Raw genomic sequence first — 19620 nt, forward strand, 5'->3', positions numbered from 1 at the left:
CATTTTAGCATAAAGATTATTTTGAGCTAAAGGCAATTAAGAAACAGACACAGGAAAAAAAACTGTCCTCCCTTATCATGCTTAAAAAGCACAGCATAAATTTCCCTTTTTAAAGCTAGCATGGGGCTTCCCTGGTGGCACAGTGATTGAGAGTCCGCCTGCCGATGCAGGGGACATGGGTTTGTGCCCCGGTCTGGGAAGATGCCACATGCCACAGAGCGGCTGGGCCTGTGATCCATGGCCGCTGAGCCTGCACGTCCGGAGCCTGTGCTCCGCAACAGAAGAGGCCACAACAGTGAGAGGCCTGCGTACCACAAAAAAAAAAAAAAACTGTCTCTGGGATGAAACTCACAAGTAAGGATAAGGTTTAACAAGTAAATGGTTAAAAAGTGCAAATTGATAACATGCACCTACCTTGTGCCATATTAAGCAGTGAGATACTAAAATAAAAAGACATAGCCCCTACCCTTAAGGAGCTTACAATTTACAGGTTCAAAGTTCTTCACTTTAATTCAAGTACAATTTAAACACTAAATTAAAGATGGTTTTCCTAAAAAAAGATTTTAATCTTACCAAAAAGACAGTGTTAAACAGGGTAAGTCTTAAGGCAGGCTAAAATACAAAGTAGAAAAATCCAAGGGCTTTGGAGTCAAACTGAATTCAAATACCTGCTATCAGTTACAACAGGACTCTGGATAAAATAATCTCTCTGAGCCTCTGTTCAGTCACAAAGTTGTTAATGTTTAAAACTATATACAGGGCTTCCCCAGTGGTACAGTGGTTAAGAATCCACCTGCCAATGCAGGGGACATGGATTCGAGCCCTGGTCCAGGAAGATCCCACATGCCGCGGAGCAACTAAGCCCGTGCACCACAACAACTGAAGCCCGCGCACCTATAGCCCTTGCTTCACAACAAGAGAAGCCACTGCCATGAAAAGCCCACACACCTCAAAGAGTAGCTCCTACTCGCCACAACTAGAGAAAGCCCGCATGCAGCAATGAAGACCCAATGCAGACAAAAATAAATAAATAAAATAAATTTATTTTAAAAACAACTATATACAAAGGATATAGCATACTGCATGACACATTAAGATATGGGGCAAGGGGTACAGTTCTGGGTAGGAGTTAGGGGAAAGCAAAAAGTACTGTAATTTAGCCAAATGCACTACTATTCTCACTATAAAATTTAAGTATAAAAGGGTAAGGTGTAAAGTATAAAAGGATAAGACATAAAAGGAACACTATCCCTTTAAGATGCCTACAAAGAACCATCAAATTTCCTTTCATAAACTCTTAGGTATCTCCTGATTACTCTTAAGTGAATCATTACTTTGAAAACCACCTGCAGCTTATTTGTATAGTTCTCAGACAAATCACTTGGGTCAGAGGTTTAACTCTGGGGTTCATGATGTAATTTCCATGAATTCCCTGATATGCACAACAGTGTGTGTGTTTTGGGGGACAAGGCCAAACGACCATAAGATTCACAAAAGATTAATAGACAGTTAAGTTTACATGTCCAGTGTTTATAAAGTAGAATTTACAGTTTTCAATGTGAGGCAATTTGAAGAAACTCAATAGTTTATGCTAAGAGTATGGCATTATCTAGTAAGTTGACCATTCCCCTATGCTATAATCCAGCAATTTCATTCCTAATTATATACTTTGAACAGTGATGTCCAATAGAACTTTCTGCAATAATGGAAATATTCTATATCTGCATTGTGCAATAATAACATAGCCACTGGCCATATATGGTTATGAAGCACTTGAAATGTGGCTCGTGTAACTGAAGAGCTGAATTTTTAATTTTAGTTAATTTAAATTTAAATAGTCATGATTGGGATTGACATATATACACTAATATGTAGAAAATAGATAACTAATAAGAACCTGCTGTATAAAAAAATAAATCAAGTTCAAAGATAAATAAATAGTCATATGTGGCTAATGGCTACCATACTAGAGAGCACAGCCCTAGAGAAACACACGTACACATTAACCTTGATAGACTAAACGTGCAAGGACATTCATGGTAACATTACTCATAATAACCAAAAGCTAGAAACAACTCACCAACAGTAATACAGTTAAATAAACTGTGATATATTTTTTAAATAAACTTATACTTCTGTAACATTATAAGTACAATCCTAAAATTTATTTGCATATTATTTGAGCAATTCTGTGACTCTGCCCGTTTCAAACAACTATTAAATTCTCTTAATCCAACCTAATCTCTAAGGGACTGTCCATACTTATTTCAAAGCCAGACCTTTGAGGGCAGTGACTATATCTAATACTTCTCTATATCCTGCCCAAAGTCTTCACATTGTAAGTATTCAGTAGTTACCTATAATTTTCTGAATAAACTAGTTAGGAAATCTGAGGCAGACAAAAGTGTGCAAAAGTGAATGATGATTATTTGTAGAACAAAGGAAAACCAACTCGTTATACATAAATATCATACAGATAATATAACCAATGTAAAGCAGAATTTTTAAAATCTGTTTAAAAACAGCATACTTTTCTTTCATGTTAAGTATAATACAATTATATTCTAAGCTGTATTTATTTAAATAATAATATAAAGTTTTCTTAGTAAAATTTGATAAGACTTTGCAACAGATTTTGTTTAAGCTTTAGGGAGAAAATGGAGAACATGGGACAAGAAAACTAGATTTCTGGGAGTCCAGATGCAGGTGATAACAGAGTTAACAAACCAGGCAATGGTGCAATTAAGAGTACTAAAAAGATTATGAATCTGGTATGTGAGATCCAACCCTTGTCCTGCCACCAACCACTGGCGCAAAATTATTTCAACATCCACCTATGTGGCATCTCTGCCTCTGATGTGTGAAGGAGCACAAAATTTTTTTTTGGAGGGGAGTTAAAAATCTCGAATCCAGCTTTATCTTGACAGAAATTCAGAAAGAAAGAAAAACAACTTTCTGACGCTTCCCTTATGTCCCAAACATTACACAAAAATGAGTATCTAAATATGGGTACTTTTTAAGCACAACCAAATCCTAGCAGAGCACCTAGTTTAGTTCACTCACAGAAGGCAGCCAATTAACTTAAATGAATGCAGTGTTAAAGGCACTTCTGAAGCACACAAAATACAGCAAACCTACTTCTTAGGTCAAATCAAAGTAATGCATTTTAAGTGACATTATCAAACATTTTTTGTGACAATGTAAAATCTTCAAAACATGAAATTATATTTCAACACAAATTCTCAATTTTTTTCATGTGAAGTTTCTGATACTATTGTGAAACCAAAGTTATAACTTATATGGCCAAAAAGCATAATTCAAAAGACAATTTAGGTATAAATATAAACTATAATTTCTAGTATTTGGAATAACTAATTAGATATACTACACACTGTAAAATAATATAAAATGGTGGGGTGGTGGGAGCAAATATTTACGGAGTATCTACTATGTGTCAGAATATTTTGCTCAGTGCCTTCCATACCCTATTTTTAACCTTTTAAATCATCTTCCAAGGTGGCCACATGTTAAAGATAAGCAAAGTGAGGGCTTGGCTGGGAATTAGAGCATGGAAAAACCTCCCAACTCAGCTGACCCTAAGGGTCTTTCTGCTACATTACTATAATTATTTTCATTTCTCCTGCTAACTTTTTGCCCAAAACGAAAGTAGGCAAACTAAGCCCACAGGCCAAATCAGGCATACCCTGTTTTTAATAAAGTTTTACTGGAACACAGTCACATTTGTTTGGCCATCTTTGCACTGTAACAGCAGAGTCGAGGACCTGCAACAGAAATTATATGATCTGCAAAGCTTAAAATATTCACTATCTTGCCCTTTAAAGAAATTTGTCAACCCCTGCCTTAAAGGATCAATACTGCCAAGAACCTGAGGCCTCAGAACTTCGATGTATAGGGTCTTTGAGACAACTAATAACTTAAGAAGGAACTTTAAAATTATATGAGAAATTGCTTGAATTTTTATAGTGGTTAAATCATATGATAAGCCCAAATTTATAAAAATGATAAAATTAAACAGCTTGATTATGAAGTTACTGAAATCTTATTCTTTTTTTTTTTTTTTTTTTTTTAGCTGCACTGCATAGCATAAGGGATCTCAGTTCCCCAACCAGGGATTGAACCCGTGCCCCCTGCAGTGGAAGCAGAGTCCCAACCACTGGACAACCAGGGAACTCCCCATGAAACCTTATTCCCTTTTTTTTGTTTGTTTTTTTTTGCGGTACACGGGCCTCTCACTGTTGTGGCCTCTCCCGTTGCGGAGCACAGGCTCCGGACGCGCAGGCTCAGTGGCCATGGCTCACAGGCCTAGCCGCTCTGCGGCATGTGAGATCTTCCCGGACCGGGGCACAAACCCGCGTCCCCTGCATCGGCAGGCGGACTCTCAACCGCTGCGCCACCAGGGAAGCCCCCTTATTCTTAATAATTAAACTGTCTTCTGTAGTCTGAACTGATGGAGGAAAAACTTCACAATTCAACATATTAAAGTATATTTAATAACCATGCATCTTTTTCCTATGTACCCACATTTTTCATGAAAGAATATCTTCAGAACAGCAAAACAGAGCCTGGCTTTTTCTTATAAGTACTTTATTTTATATTTCACTTCACACTTTTAAATACATTCACTTAATTCATTATACTTGGACCAAGCCAAACATTTATGTGATCACTCAAGGGTCTATAATTGATCTTCCGGTGTTGAGGAAGGAGCCTATTTTTTTCCTGTGGTTGTTTTCATTCCAAGTAAAAAAATCTCCTAATTAAATCATTTTATCTTCATTCAAAATATACTTACTATCCAAATACATTTAAACAACTTGCCTAAATTAAGCCAGCATGAGGAATGCTTGATTACAGTGTCACAAATAATATTTTCTTTCTCCATTTAGTAATTTTAAAGAAGAGTCCTCCAGTAGTACAGTCTGTAAACTCCGGTATAGATAGATCAAGAAAACTTAAGTCCTACCAACATGTAAAATTTACACAACTGTTAATGAATACCTTGATTTATCTGACTTTATAAACACTTTGGTTCACAAAATCTTATGTTCAGTTTCCTTGTTTATTTTTAAGAAAAATGTTAATGTCAAAGAAAAATAATCCAAAATGATTTAGTTTGCAACAACGCTGGAGTTATTCCCAGAAACACGCAAGGCTGCATCAACATTAAAAATTAATCAGTGTAATTCACCATATTAACAGATTAAAGAAAAAAATTCAAATGGTCAACTCAATAAATGCAGAAAAGCATCTGACAAAATTCAACATCCAGGGGCTTCCCTGGTGGCGCAGTGGTTGAGAGTCTGCCTGCCGATGCAGGGGGCACGGGTTTGTGCCCCGGTCCGGGAAGATCCCGCATGCCATGGAGCGGCTGGGCCCGTGAGCCATGGCCGCTGAGCCTGCGCATCCGGAGCCTGCGCTCCGAAACAGGAGAGGCCACAACACTGAGAGGCCGGCGTACCACAATAAATAAATAAATAAATAAATAAATAATAAAAAATAAAAAATCAACATCCATTCATGATTTAAAAAAAAAAAAACCCGCAACCTCAGAACAGAAGGAAACATCCTTAATCTGATTTAGAGAATCAAATGACCTACAAACAAAATGACCTACATCTAACATTATATTTTAAAGGTGAAAGATTGAATGCTTTAAGATTGTGAACAAGGCAAGGATGTTCCCTTTCAATATCTCACTGGAACTCCTAGACTGCAAAAAGTCAAGAAAAAGAAAAGACATACATATTAGAAAGAAACATTTCTCTATTCATAGATGACATGACTATCTCCTTAGACAAATCTCAAGAAATCTACAGGAAAAAGCTCCTAAAAGTTATAAATGAATTTAGTAAAAACACAGGATACAAAGTCAACATACAAAAATCAATTGTATTTCTACATACTAGTAATGATCAATTGGAAACCCAAGTTTTTAAAAATGATCATTTACAATAGGAGTGAAAAACTGAAATGCTTAGGTATACACCTAACATTTGCAGGATCTACATGTTGAAACTACAAAACATTCATGAAAGAAATCAAAGACAAACAAATGGAAATACCATGTTCATAGATTGGAAAACTCTATCTTGTTAAGATGTCAATTATCAAATTAATCTATAGATGTAATACAGTCTCAATCAAAATCCTAGCAGAGGGCTTCCCTGGTGGCGCAGTGGTTGGGAGTCCGCCTGCCGATGCAGGGGACGCGGGTTCTTGCCCCGGTCCGGGAAGATCCCACATGCCGCGAAGCGGCTGTGCCCGTGAGCCACGGCCACTAGGCCTGCGCGTCCGGAGCCTGTGCTCCGCATCGGGAAGAGGCCACAACAGTGAGAGGCCCGTGTACCACAAAAAAAAAAAAAAAAAAAAAAAAAAAAATCCTAGCAGAATTTTTTTTGATATATCAACAAGCTGATTCTAAAATTTAAGCAAAAGAGCTAAAACAGTTTTGAAGGAAAAACAAATTGGAGAACTCACATTACCTGATTTCAAGCCTTAATTTTAAAGCTATATTAATCAAGACACTATGATATTGGCAAAAAAAATAGATCAATCGAGCACAGGAGTCTAGAAATAGCCCCACACAAATGTAGTCAAATGGTTTTTGACCAAGAGACAAAGGCAATTCAATGGAGAAGAATAGTCTTTTCAACAAATGGTCATGGAACAACAACTGAATAACTGAAACTCAACCTAAACCTTTCTTTATACAAAAATTAACTCAGGACTTCCCTGGTGGCACAGTGGTTAAGAATCTGCCTGCCAATGCAGGGGACACGGGTTTGAGCCCTGGTCCAGGAAGATCCCACATGCCGCGGAGCAACTAAGCTTGTGGGCCACAACTACTGAGCCTACGCTCTAGAGTCCACGAGCCACAAATACGGAGCCCGCATGCCTAGAGCCCATGCGCCTCACTCAATAAGAGAAGCCACCGCAATGAGAAGCCCACACACCGTAACCAAGAATAGCCCCTGCTCACCGCAACTAGAGAAAGCCTGTGCACAGCAACGAAGACCCAACGCAGCCAAAAAAAAAAAAAGACAAAAATTCAATTTAAAAATGGGAAACGATTTGGAATTTGGACACTTCACCAAAGAAGATATACAGATGGCAAATAAGCACAGAAGAGATGATCATCAGCATTATTCATGAGAAAAATGCAAATAAAAACCCCAATGAAATACTGCTATATACCTATTAGAGTGACTAAAATTAAAAAGGTTGATCATACCAGGTGTTGATGAGGATGTAAAGTAACTGGAACACTCATACATTGCCAGTGGGACTACAATTCAGCCTCTTTGGAAAACCAGTTTTACAGTGTATAGTTTCCTATGCTGCTTTAACAAATTACCACAAATTTAGTGGCTTAAAACAACGTAAATTTATTATTCTCAGGTTCTGTAGGTTAAATATCTGACACAGGTCTCTGGGCTAAAATCAAGTTGCTGGCAGAGTTACAGTCCTTTCTGGGAGTTCTAAAGGTTAATCCATTTCCTGGCCTTTTCCTGCTTTCAGAGACCACCACATTCCTTAGCTTATGCCCCAAATTCTCCAAACTCAAAACCAAGAACTCTGCATTTTTCTGTCCCTGCTTTCATTGTTACATCTTTCTGACTCTATCTTCTCTTTCCCCTTTAAGGACCTTCAGGATACACCAGCACAGCACCTGTATAATCACAGGATAAACTCCCTATTTTAAAGTCAGTTGATTAATTCCATCTGCAACGTTCATTCACCTTTGCCATGTAACCTAATTTATTCACAGGTTCTAGGGATGAGAACATCTTTGTGGGCCATTATTCGGCCCACCACAGTTTTTTGTTTCTTTTTTTTTTTTTAATAGACATACACTTCCCAGAAATTTCACTTGGAGGTGCTTATCCAAGAGAAATGAAGACTTATGTTCACGTAAAAACCTGTTGGCAAAGATTTATAGCAGCTTTATTCATAGTCCAAACAAACAAACAAAAAACTCAAATGTCTTTCAACTGGTGGATGGATAAATGAATTGTGATACATCCATACAATGGAATACTACATTCAGCAGTACAACAGAAGGAACTGCTGATACACTCAACAACAAGGACGCACACTCAGATGTATTAAGTTAAATGAAAGAAGCCAGGGCTTCCCTGGTGGTGCAGTGGTTGAGAGTCCGCCTGCCGATGCAGGGGACACGGGTTCGTGCCCCGGTCTGGGAGGATCCCACGTGCTGCGGAGCGGCTGGGCCCGTGAGCCATGGCCCCTGAGCCTGCGCGTCCGGAGCCTGTGCTCCGCAATGGGAGAGGCCACAACGGTGAGAGGCCCACGTACCGGAAAAAAAAAAAAAAAAAAAAAAAAAAAAAAAAAATGAAAGAAGCCAGACTCAAAAGGCTAAACACTGTATGATTCCATTACCTGATATTCTAGAAAAGACAAACTACAGGTGAAGACAACATCAGATGCCAGGGGTTAAGGGTGGGGGAAGAGCTGACTACAAAAGAGCAGCTCAAGGGAATTTCAGGTGCTGGAATTGTTGTGTATCTTGATTTTGGTAGTTGTACAGCTCTATGCATTTGTCAAGACAACTGTACAACAAAAAGAGTTAATTTAACTTCACGTAAATTTAAAATAAAGTTAAAACCTCTGTGAAAGAAGGAAAATAATTATATCATTTGTCACCCATCAGATTGGCACAAATTTAAAAATCTGACAATGCCAATCTGACAATTCCAAGTTTGGACAAGGATGACTCATATACTGTTGGCAGGTACGTAAATTGTTACAACTTTAGGGCTTCCCTGGTGGCGCAGTGGTTGAGAATCCTCCTGCCGATTCAGGGGACACGGGTTCGTGCCCTGGTCCGGGAAGATCCCACGTGCTACGGAGCGGCTGGGCCCGTGCACCATGGCCGCTAAGCCTGCGCGTCCGGAGCCTGTGCTCCGCAACGGGAGAGGCACAACAGTGAGAGGCCCGCGTACCACAAAAAAAAAAAAAAAAAAAAAAGGAAAGAAAATGCACGATGGAAAAAAAAAATCAAAGAAGGTTAGCTTATTGGTTTGCTTATATAACAATAGTATATAGTAAAAAGAACACTGTACTTGGAATCTGAAGGCAAGCATGTTAGCACTTAGTTCCAACTCTGCCACTAACTAGTCTGTCTATAAACCTCACTTTCCTTTCCCTGGAAAACGAAGAGGTTAGACTATACAAAGACTAAGATCATTTCCAACTTAACAAGAACACTGATACAAAAAAAATGGACCAAATTTCTTGGCATGTCTGTGATGAGCTTTTCAATCATATAATAATAGTTTAGAAAGACCATACAAACTACTAAACTCACCCTACTGACTTGGGTAACCCTCATATCCTTTCGCATTTTAACATTCTAAACAAGTTAATATTAATTGAGTCCATCTTGTCAAGTTCGGATCAGTCTGGCCAAAAGTCATTGAAGTACATGGTAAGACTTACTTGATTTTGTTTTAACAAAGATAAAATGACAAATTGCTTTCCATATTTTTTGCCTGTTTCACCTACAGAGTTCCTACATTGTAATTTAATAGCTTTCACCTGCTACAATAGTATAAAAAGCCTTTTTAAACTTATGGGGACTTCCCTACTGGCACAGCGGTTAAGAATCCGCCTGCCAATGCAGGGACATTGGTTCCAGCCCTGGTCCGGGAAGATCCCACATGCGCAGAGAAACTAAGTAACTAAGCCCGCGCGCCACAACTACTGAGCCTGCGCTCTAGAGCCCGCGTGCCACAACTACTGAGCCCGCAATCCACAACTACTTAAGCCTGCACGCCTAGAGACCGTGTTCCGCAACATGAGAAGCCACCGCAATGAGAAGCCCGCACACCGCAACAAAGAGTAGCACCCGCTCCCTGCAACTAGAGAAAGCCTGTTCTCAGCAACGAAGACCCAACGCAGCCATAAAAAAAAAAAAAAAAAAACCTTTTAATATGCCAAATCCAAAGGAATCTAGCAAAAAATCAGTAGTTCATAATCCAAAAGGCCTATTTAACAATTTCATTATCCCAGTACTAATACTTCAAAGACACCAATAACCAACATGCCATTTGTTCCTATTGCAAATTTATTACGTTATTAACTTCCGGTATAATCCAAAGGCATAATTAGAATACTACCATTAACATATACACTTAAAAAAACAGAAATATTAACTCCTTTCACCTTGTCATTAAAATCAAAATTTCAAAATTCTTGTGCTACAGGCTTTCCAAATCTAAATTCTCACAATCCTAAACGAGTATGGAGACAAAACACACACCTTCTGACTATCAGATTTTAATTTCAGCGCCAAATGCCAAGAAAAACCTTTCGACCGAAACCTAAATTCCGAACACCTTACCGTATGTCAATCAACTAAACAGAGGTGAGTTATTATCATTAGGAAGTTACATAATTTGCACCAAAGATTGTTTAAAGCCTCTCATTAAAAGCAGCTTACAACAATTTACAGGCTTCAAAGTTCACCTTGCAAACTTAGAATAAATTATCAGAAACCATGAAGAAGATAAGGCTCTTCTTGAAAATGGTTACGAGGAAGGAAGTTGTTTATTTGTTTAAAGAATGCAGCGAGTAGCCGAATACCAGCAGTTGAGTTGGGCAGAGAAACGCCGACTACATTCCGTCTACTAAAGCAAAGCGTTCTTCGCCCCGCCGATCTCCCGGACCCTGCCTGGAGGGAGTCAGGAGAGTCGCGAACTCCGGAGCGCGGGCGCAGAGAGAAGGCGCCTCCCTGCACCTCGGGCCGGCCGGGCAAGAGCCCCCGCCGAGGTGAGTCGTTCGCCAAGCCAGAGGGAGCGGGCACCGCCAGACAGCGTTCCTCTGAGGGACAAAGGTTGGGCGCACGCCCTCCGCTGCCGGCTCGGCGCCGGCAGCCTACAGCAGCCCGGGGTCCCGCCCGGGCCCGGCGCGTGGGGGAGGGGGTGAGCCCGGCCTCCCCTCCCCCGGCCGCTCGCTAGGACCTGTTGATTAAGACCTCCACACCGAGCCGCTGCCGGTCCGCCTCTTACCTCCGCGCCACAGCGGCCGCCGCTTCTCCCGTCCCGGCCTCTCCCAAACACTGCAGAAAAGACAGTTCCCCCGCGGCACTTAAAATACCGGATAAAGAATCCAGAAACTCGCGATTCCCCTCCTCACAATCCTTAGTCCCCGCCCCCGCCCCACCGCCAGTCGCCGCCGTCGCCGCCGCCGCCCCCAGCGACTCCTCGAGACCGCGCGAGACCGCGCACGCGCTCCCGGCGAGGTTAGGCAGAGAGGCTGGCGCGGTTCGCCCAATCCCGAGCCGGCCCGGAGAAAGGACCCGCTCATTGGTCCGCTCCTCAGCTCCGGGGTCCGGACCGCGCAAGCACTCGCGCGCCTCCAGTGGAAAAAGCGAAGTTCTTCGTGCTCAGTCGCTGGGGAACAGCTTTCGGCGTGAGCCCTTGGGCCAGGTTATGAGAGGACGTGAAGTTTCCTTAAGACGCAATGGGCGGGTTAACGCTCTTACAGACCTTTCTTCTCTCCCTGAATGTCTGTCAGCTCCTGAAGAAAATCTGATTGCTCTTGAGGCGACTCCTCGTGTCCTGTGAAACACATCACAGAATATAACATTTGTGTAAAAAAGAACCACGACATACCTGAACACCTGGATGTGTGTAGTGTCCCACAAAAGAATTCTCTGCTACCACGGAAGACGCCACAAAGCTAGTACTTAGGACCGAGTTCTGAAAACCAGTCAGGAACGTGCCAAGGGCCACAGCTGTTTCACAAAACTCAAGTCCCTGGCTCAACCCACATCCAACGCAAGGACAGTCTTCAGGATTCCCTAGAAACAGCCATATCCAAAAAGGAAAGAAAAAAAAAAAAGGTTTGTGTGTGTGTGAAGAGAGACCTAGTTCATTTTCTAAGTTCTTAAATGCATAAAATAAGTAATGATTCAAGAAATTTCCTTTGGTTCCTCAATGAATTTTTTTCCCCTTTAGCTCGGGGTTTCTCAACCTCAGCGCTATTGGCATTTGGACCAAATAATTCTTTCTCTGGGGGCTGTCCTGTGCAATTTAGGATGTGTAGCAGCACCCCTGCTCTCTTACCCACTAGTTAACAGCACCACTACCCCCATTTGTGACCATCAAAAATGCCTCTAAACGTTGTCAAAGATCTTCTGGGGGACAAACTCACTTCCATTTGAGAACCACTGATATAACTGTTCAAAGAAAACGGCCTCCTTAGAAAGTAGTCTCTACCCATCCCTTCCAATTGCTTGGCCTCAAGCAGTTTTGCAAAAGACCCCACCCAAATGAACCCTCTAGCTACCTAGTCTTGCTTCCCCAGCTGCTTGGGCTCCTCTGTCACAGAACCCCATCCTAATAAAATGCTGACAACTCTCTGTGAGATAGCAGCTACTGACCTCAAAATATGTGGAAATTCCTTTGTGAAATACTATACAAATGTTAATTATTATTTTTACTTTCTTTCTTTTTTTTTTTTTTTGTGGTACACGGGCCTCTCACTGTTGTGGCCTCTTCCCGTTTCGGAGCACAGGCTCCGGACGCGCAGGCTCAGCGGCCATGGCTCACGGGCCCAGCCGCTCCGCGGCATGTGGGATCTTCCCGGACCGGGGCACGAACCCACGTCCCCTGCATCGGCAGGCGGATTCTCAACCACTGCGCCACCAGGGAAGCCCTATTTTTACTTTCTAAAGGTATTTTCATCTTAAAAAAGGGTAGAACCTAAGGCAAATAAAAAAATTTATTCTCTGGTAAATAGAGCCATTCCCGGAATCCCAAAATCACTCAAATTACTGGTCTCATGTGCAAAAAATGAAAGATAGCTGGAAGAATGGAAGGTATAGAAACTGGAGGCAAGGTGATTGGATTTGAGTTTTAGCTTTGAAATTAACTAGTTCTGTGATTTGGGTGCGTGACAAGTCTCCTGGGCCTAAATTTTCTCATGTGTAAATTAACAAGTTAACTACTTTTTCTGCCGCTGCTTATGTAATCTAACATGGATAGCATAGGGAGTTAAGAAAATATAGTATTCATCCCAAAATAGAATGAAATAGGCAATCTGTGGTTTAAACCCCCCTGTCAGAAGGCACTTTACCCACTGAATCACCCTGGCAAATTTATAACTAAGTATTTTGGATGAATAATGAAAGCCAAACTGTAAAATCAAGTGAACAGTGCAGAGTAACCATAGTAAATACCCTTCCTCCTTCCTCATCTTAGCATCTGTTCAGTCCATCATCTGACAACAGCTTCTATTACATGTTGATGTAATAAAATGTTATGCTGTAAAGGCTTTTGGGAAATATATTAATATTGCATTTCAGATATTTTCAACAGGTCTGAAATCTCAGTTTTCAAGATTCATTAACTGTTATAAGTGAAATTCTTAACTAAGGCTATTATATCCCTTTGGTCTTATCACCTCTGTGTACTAGTGAAATCTGAGTTTTCGTAACTGAATTAATAGCCTAATCACCTTATAATTGTATGAAGCAGATGATCAGAAATAATGTAAATTAAAAGAATACTCACTGACTCAGATATGAGAAGTTATGAAACAACAAATTAGTAGGTACATTAATTATTAAACAAATATCTAAAATTTTTATCAATGCAAAAAAACCCAGAAAGCAAACCAACAAACCATGAACTTTTCTAATTTAATTGGGTTTAGTTATTATTATGTTGATATTTTATAATACTTCTTAACCTTTCATAAACCTAGCTAAAAATGTTATGTCCCTGGGCTTCCCTGGTGGCGCAGTGGTTGAGAGTCCGCCTGCCGATGCAGGGGACATGGGTTCGTGCCTTGGTCCGGGAAGATCCCACGTGCCGCTGAGCAGCTGGGCCCGTGAGCCATGGCCGCTGAGCCTGTGCGTCCGGAACCTGTGCTCCGCAACGGGAGAGGCCACAGCGGTGAGAGGCCCGCATACTGCAAAAAAAAAAAAAAAAAAGTTTAGATATAAAATTTTTAATCAGTTTGAATGACTGAGTACAGTCCACAGAGACAAACATGGGTTTATATGGGAACAGTAAGTAGTCTACAATAACTTCAGGGTAGGATATTCAATATATAGGATATTAGTCATTTCTCACATTTTATTTGTACCCTTCTTAGCTGGTCCTTTACTAGGCTGAAGGTGTATAGATAAATAAAACATGACCCAGGAGAATTTTTATTATGGAGAGAGGTAGTAGGAAAATTTGGAGCTTGGAAATTTTTCTAATGAAGGGAAGTCCAAGACTGAGCCAAGAGAAAGGAAGTCAAATTTATTCTCCTTGAAAAGGGCTATAAAGTGACCCACATCTTTTCCTCACCAAGCTCCCAATCAAATCTCTATTTTGTTAGTGTGTTAAGCTCACCTGTCACTTTGATTCATATCTATATGTGAATACCTGTCTGTGACTGAGTCTGGAGTAGTACCTGTGCTGAACTCCAAAGAGCTGATCTCTAATGCCTCTTCTAACCTCTCTTGCACTCACTCTGATTGAGATTTAACTCCAACACTAAGTCAAAACAGCCTTTCTCAAGAGCAACTTTCCTAAATGCAAAGGTCAATGCTCAGTTCTCATCTTCCTTGACCTGCCAGCAGCGTTTGACACCGCTGAGCATTTTCTCCGTTTTGTCCTCTGGGCTCCTGAAGTACCACTCTAGCTTCTTGTCCTACCCACTGGATCCTCCTGTTCAGTCTCCACTGGTTCTTTTTTATATCCCCCTGAATGCTAAAAGTTGGAGTGTCCCAGGGCTCTCACATGCAATATTTTACTTCTCTCTCTGCCCGGGTTTGAGCAAACAGCCCTAACATTTACTCGCTGTTTAATCAGAAGAAAGTTACTTAATTTCTCTAAGACTCAATTTCCTCATCTATAAATTGAGGATAATAAAATTAGCTACCTCCAGTGGTTATAGGGACTAAATGAAATGTATATGTAAAGTGCTTAGAACAGTGCCTGACACTGTATGCATTAACTACTTGTCCTTATTCTTTTTTTTATTCAGTAACCAAAATCATTTATTATAATGATATGTTTAATCATTTGGCTTAGTTTTGTTAAATTTTTTCTTAATTTAATTAATTTATTTTTTATACAAGTTCTTATTAGTTATCTATTTTATACATATTAGTGTATATATGTCATACCAATCTCCCAATTCGTCCCACAACCACCAGTATCCCCGCCACATTCCTCCCTTTGTGTCCGTACATTTGTTCTCTATATCTCTGTCTCTATTTCTGCCTTGCAAACTGGTTCATCTGTACCATTTTTCTAGGTTCCACATATATGCGTTAATATAGGATATTTGTTTTTCTCTTCCTGACTGACTGCATTCTTTATAACAGTCTCTAGATCCATCCACGTCTCTATAAATGACCCAATTTTGTTCATTTTTATGGCTGAGTAATATTCCATTCTGTCTATGTACCACATCTTCTCTATCCATTCGTCTGTCGATGCGCATTTAGGTTGTTTCCATGACCTGGCTATTGTAAATAGTGCTGCAATGAACACTGATGTGCATGTGTCTTTTTGAATTATGGTTTTCTCTGGGTATATGCCCACTAGTGGGATTGCTGGGTCATATGGTAATTCTATTTTTAGTTTTTTAAGGACCCTCCATACTGTTCTCCAGAGTGGCTGTATCAATTTACATTCCCACCAACGGTACAGGAGGGTTCGCTTTTCTCCACACCCTCTCCAGCATTTGTTGTTAGTAGATTTTCTGATGATGCCCATTCTAACTGGTGTGAGGTGATACCTCATTGTAGTTTTGATTTGCATTTCTCTAGTAATTAGTGATGTTGAGCAGCTTTTCATGTGCTTCTTGGCCATCTGTATGTCTTCTTTGGAGAAATGTCTGTTTAGGTCTTCTGCCCATTTTTGGATTGGGTTGTTTGTTTTTTTAATATTGAGCTGCATGAGCTGTTTATATATTTTAGAGATTAATCCTTTGTCTGTTGATTCGTTTGCAAATATTTTCTCCCATTCTGAGGGTTGTCTTTTCGTCTTGTTTATGGTATCCTTTGCTGTGCAAAAACTTTTAAGTTTCATTAGGTCCCATTTGTTTATTTTTGTTTTTATTTCCATTACTCTAGGAGATGGATCAAAAAAGATCTTGCTGTGATTTATGTCCAAGAGTGTTCTGCCTATGTTTTCCTCTAAGAGTTTTATAGTGTCAGGTCTTACATTTAGGCCTCTAATCCATTTTGAGTTTATTTTTGTGTATGGTGTTAAGGAGTGTTCTAATTTCATTCTTTTACCTGTAGCTGTCCAGTTTTCCCAGCACCACTTATTGAAGAGACTGTCTTTTCTCCATTGTATATCGTTGCCTCTGTTGTCATAGATTCGTTGACCGTAGGTGCATGAGTTTATCTCTGGGCTTTCTATCCTGTTCCATTGACCTATGTTTCTGTTTTTGCACCAGTACCATATTGTCTTGATTACTGTAGCTTTGTAGTATAGTCTGAAGTCAGGGAGTCTGATTCCTCCAGCTCCGTTTTTTTCCCTCAAGACTGCTTTGGCTATTCGGGGTCTTTTGTGTATCTGTACAAATTTTAAGATTTTTTTGTTCTAATTTTATAAAAAATGCCACTGGTTATTTGATAGGGATTGCATTGAATCTGTAGATTGCTTTGGGTAGTATAGTCATTTTCACAGTATTGATTCTTCCAATCCAAGAACATGGTATATCTCTCCATCAGTTTGTGTCATCATTGATTTCTTTCATCAGTGTCTTATAGTTTTCTGCATACAGGTCTTTTGTCTCCCTAGGTAGGTTTTTTTTTTTTTTTTTTTTTTTTTTTTTTTTTTTTTAATTTTTATTTTTATTTTTTTTGTGTGTGATATGTGGGCCTCTCACTGTTGTGGCCTCTCCCGTTGCGAAGCACAGGCTCCGGACGCGCAGGCTCAGCGGCCATGGCTCCCGGGCCCAGCCGTTCCGCGGCATGTGGGACCTTCCCGGACCGGGGCACGAACCCGTGTCCCCTGCATCGGCAGGCGGATTCTCAACCACTGCGCCACCAGGGAAGCCCTCCCTAGGTAGGTTTATTCCTAGATATTTTATTCTTTTTGTTGCAGTGGTAAATGGGAGTGTTTCCTTAATTTCTCTTTCAGATTTTTCATCATTAGTGTATAGGAATGCAAGAGATTCCTGCGCATTAATTATGTATACTGCAACTTTACCAGATGCATTGATTAGCTCTAGTAGTTTTCAGGTGGCATCTTTAGGATTTGCTATGTATAGTATCACGTCATCTGCAAAGAGTGACAGTTTTACTTCTTCTTTTCCAATTTGTATTCCTTTTATTTCTTTTTCTTCTCTGATTGCTGTGGCTAGACTTCCAAAACTATGTTGAATAATAGTGGCGAGAGTGGACATCCTTGTCTTGTTCCTGATCTTAGAGGAAATGCTTTCAGTTTTTCACCATTGAGAATGATGTTTGTTGTGGGTTTGTCATATATGGCCTTTATAATGTTGGGGTAGGTTCCCCCCGTGCCCACTTTTTGGAGAGTTTCTATCATAAATTTTGAATTTTGTCAAAAGCTTTTTCTGCATCTATTGAAATGATCATATGGTTATTATTCTTCAATTCTTTGATATGGTGTATCACATTGATTGATTTGCATATATTGAAGAATCCTTGCATCCCTGGGATAAATCCCATTTGATCGTGGTGTATGATCCTTTTAATGTGCTGTTGGATTCTGTTTGCTAGTATTTTATTGAGGATTTTTGCATCTATATTCATCAGTGATACTGGTCTGTAATTTTCTTTTTTTGTAGTATCTTTATTTGGTTTTGGTATCAGGGTGATGGTGGCCTCGTAGAATGAGTTTGGAAGTATTCCTTCCTCTGCTATATTTTGGAAGAGTTTGAAAAGGATGGGTGTTAGCTCTTCTCTAAATGTTTGATAAAATTCACCCGTGAAGCCATCTGGTCCTGGACTTTTGTTTGTTAGAAGATTTTTAATCACAGTTTCAATTTCATTATTTGTAATTGGTCTGTTCATATTTTCTATTTCTTCTTGGTTCAGTCTTGGAAGGTTATACCTTTCTAAGAATTTGTCCATTTCTTCCAGGTTGTCCATTTTATTGGCCTAGAGTTGCTTGTAGTAGTCTCTTATGATGCTTTGTATTACTGTGGTGTGTGTTGTAACTTCTCCTTTTTCATTTCTAATTTTATTGATTTGAGTGCTCTCCCTCTTTTTCTTGATGAGTCTGGCCAAAGATTTATCAGTTTTGTTTATCTTCTCAAAGAACCAGCTTTTAGTTTTATTGATCTTTGCTATTGTTTTATTTGTTTCTATTTCGTTTATTTCTGCTCTGATCTTTATGATTTCCTTCTACTAAGTTAGGATTTTGTTTGTTCTTTCTCTAGTTCCTGTAGGTGTAAGTTTAGATTGTTATTTTAGATTTTTCTTGTTTCTTGAGGTAGGATTGTATTGCTATAAACTTCCCTCTTAGTACTGCTTTTCCTGCATCCCATAGTTTTTGGATCATCATATTTTTGTTGTCATTTGTCTCTAGGTATTTTTTGATATCCTCTTTGATTTCTTCAGTGATCTCTTGGTTATTTAGTAACATATTGTTTAGCCTCCATGTTTTTGTGTTTTTTACGGTTTTTTTTTCCCTGTAATTGATTTCTAATCTCATAGCGCTGTAGTCAGAAAAGATGCTTGATGTGATTTCATTTATCTTAAAGTTACCGAGGCTTGATTTGATCTATCCTGGAGAATATTCTGTGTGCACTTGAGAAGAAAGTTTAATCTGCTGTTTTCGGATGCAATATACTATAAATATCCATGAACTCTATCTGGCCTATTGAGTCATTTAAAGCTTGTGTTTCTTTATTAGTTTTCTGTCTGGATGATCTGTCCATTGGTGTAAGTGAAGTGTTAAAGTCCCCCACTAATATTGTGTTACTGTCGATTTCCTCTTTTATAGCTGTTCGTAGTTGCCTTATGTATTGAGGTGCTCCTATGTTGGGTGCATTTATATTTATAATTGTTATATCTTCTTCTTGGATTGATCTGTTGATCATTATGTAGTGTCCTTCCTTGTCTCTTGTAACATTCTTTATTTTAAAGTCTATTTTATCAATATGAGTATTGCTACTCCTCTTTCCTTTGATTTCCATTTGCATGATATCATTTTCCATCCCCTCACTTTCAGTCTCTATGTGTCTGTAGGTCTGAAGTGGGTCTCTTGTAGACAGCATATACATGGCTCTTGTTTTTGTATCCATTCAGGGAGCCTGTGTCTTTTGGTTGGAGCATTTAATCCATTCACATTTAAGGTAATTATGGATATGTATGTTCCTATTACCATTTTCTTAATTGTTATGGGTTTATTTTTGTGGGTCTTTTTCTTCTCTTATGTTTCCTCCTTAGAGAAGTTCCTTTAGCATTTGTGGTAGAGCTGGTTTGGTAGTGCTGAATTCTCTTAGCTTTTGCTTGTCTGTAAAACTTTTGATTTCTCCATCGATTCTGAATGAGATCCTTGCCGGGTAGAGTAATCTTGGTTGTAGGTTCTTCCCTTTCATCACTTTAAATATATCATGCCACTCCCTTCTGGCTTGTAGAGTTTCTGGTGA

At 39.6% G+C, this 19620-nt stretch overlaps 1 protein-coding gene across 3 annotated transcripts in view; it reads right to left on the reverse strand.

Annotated features, from left to right (window-relative positions):
- PALS1 (protein associated with LIN7 1, MAGUK p55 family member) overlaps positions 1-11290 on the reverse strand; it is a 107458-nt gene extending 96168 nt beyond the window's left edge. Inside the window, exon 1 of one of the 3 annotated variants that reach the window (XM_059058399.2) lies at positions 11052-11290. The gene's annotated coding sequence lies outside the window, so the exon portion shown is untranslated. The remainder of the gene's footprint in view (positions 1-11051) is intronic. The other 2 variants (XM_059058400.2, XM_067028310.1) reach the window with 2 other exon arrangements.
- Between the last annotated feature and the right edge of the window lie 8330 nt (positions 11291-19620).

This window comes from Kogia breviceps, chromosome 3 (genome assembly GCF_026419965.1).
Source record: "Kogia breviceps isolate mKogBre1 chromosome 3, mKogBre1 haplotype 1, whole genome shotgun sequence".
NCBI classification, from domain to species: domain Eukaryota; kingdom Metazoa; phylum Chordata; class Mammalia; order Artiodactyla; family Physeteridae; genus Kogia; species Kogia breviceps.